This window comes from Wasmannia auropunctata, unplaced genomic scaffold, assembly GCF_000956235.1.
Source record: "Wasmannia auropunctata unplaced genomic scaffold, wasmannia.A_1.0 LD336101.1, whole genome shotgun sequence".
In the NCBI taxonomy this organism is placed as follows: domain Eukaryota; kingdom Metazoa; phylum Arthropoda; class Insecta; order Hymenoptera; family Formicidae; genus Wasmannia; species Wasmannia auropunctata.
In genome coordinates this window covers 1,150,437-1,152,153 of record NW_012026789.1, presented here as the reverse complement: position 1 = coordinate 1,152,153, position 1,717 = coordinate 1,150,437, and the positions used below count along the sequence as shown (strand labels likewise).

General features: G+C 27.5%; 1 protein-coding gene across 1 annotated transcript in view; it reads left to right on the top strand.

Annotated features, from left to right (window-relative positions):
* The window catches only part of LOC105461185 (uncharacterized protein K02A2.6-like), an 8,411-nt gene that overhangs the window by 6,441 nt on the left and 253 nt on the right, over nucleotides 1-1,717 (top strand). The window lies entirely within an intron of this gene.

Genomic DNA, 1,717 nt, shown 5'->3' with positions numbered 1-1,717 from the left:
AGAAATTATGCGTAATGTGTTGTCACGACGTAATATCAAAAATATGGCATGGTTAGAACGTGACCTGTCGTATCAGCTAATAATGACAGAAACATCGTAGAAATCATGTACAATATGCTCTCATGACGTGATGGCATAAATGCACAAAAATAAATTAGAATAATGCATTTATTCTATTCCTATTTTTTAATTTATTATTTTAATTCTTATTTCATTATATAAAAGATAGGATCTTAAAATTTTATAACTCTTTATCTGAATTATACATATAGAGTCAAAAAATTTCAAAATCTTACCTTTTATACAAAAAATTAAATATATATATTAATCTAAAAAATAAACACGTAAAACGAAAACAAATAAAAAAATTAATTGATATAATTATTTTAAAAATCTTATTCTTCATTATTTTCTAAGCTTAATTAAAAAGCTTAACTAAAAAAAGTCAGATAGTGGATTCGCCGGCTTAACTTTGTCTCCAATCGGCGGCATTTCATTTTCCTCGTCATCGGTCAACGCGTCGCTACTCGACTTATCGTGTTTATAGCTTTCTGGTCTGCGATAGCGATAATATAAAGTTTTTATATTTCCTTCTGTTATATCCTCCTCACTTGAATACTTGCTGCGGACCATTTCATATATTTGATTAAATTTGTTGCTTTTATTGTTTTTTATTAATTCTATTATGTTTTGTCTAATTATCGCCTTTCGTATATTCGCCTTAGACTTTTCTTCATTATGGTTATGCTTAAATTTGAAATGCGGTATATCTTCTATTATTATTATTTGTGCTTTGCAATTCTTTTTTTTTTCTTTTCGAGCAACGGAGTAGATTTGGATTATTAGTATCTGCATAGTAACTATAGTTGTTACACATGTAGATTTTGGATCCGGGGTGTTTTCCGGGAATTGTAAGGATCTGCATCTGGAAATATAACAAATATTGATACGTTTATTTTATATACAATAAAAACAAGTTATACTTCACAATACACTCGCTGGTTGCGCGTTTTCGACTCCGCATTACCACAGACCATTATAAATATACAATAAGGATAGAACATGCTACTAACGTTGATAACTCGCTTTTCAAACACATTTTATAATGTTCCTAAATAGTAATGTAAATTTCGAAACGTTACATACTATATAACGTTATATAGTTATTGCAAAATACTCTTAATAATAAAAAATTTTAAATAAAAATTTTAAATAAAGAAATACATGTTTTAATACATATTAATACAATTGTGTAACTGGAAAATATTAATTATTAAATTACAGTATTAATTTTTTATTAAAACATTTTTCAAATTACATTCTTTGGTTACAATAAGTATTTACTAATGTCATAAATATATTTACTTGAAATTCAAGTAATTTAGTTATTAACTCCAAAATGATGCATATTTAAACTATGTATAGTATTTCAGAAAAGTAATTATTTTTTATAAGTAAATGATTTATTAATTTACTTTTAATTCTAATCCAATTTATAATTTTTTAATCTTGAACATTTTTTTGTAGTAGTTTGATCTCCTTCAACAATGGCCGTTCTCAAATCCTTTATTCGGCCTATATAGTCTAGTATGTGTTTTCCGGGTTTTTTGTAAGTGATGCTAAGTTGGCCACGGTAGTAGTTCGAGCTCCTGCCGGGGCCGAATGTTTTTTTCAATGTATCGAGAATTTTGTCGACCGTGAGGTGGGTTTCGTCTTC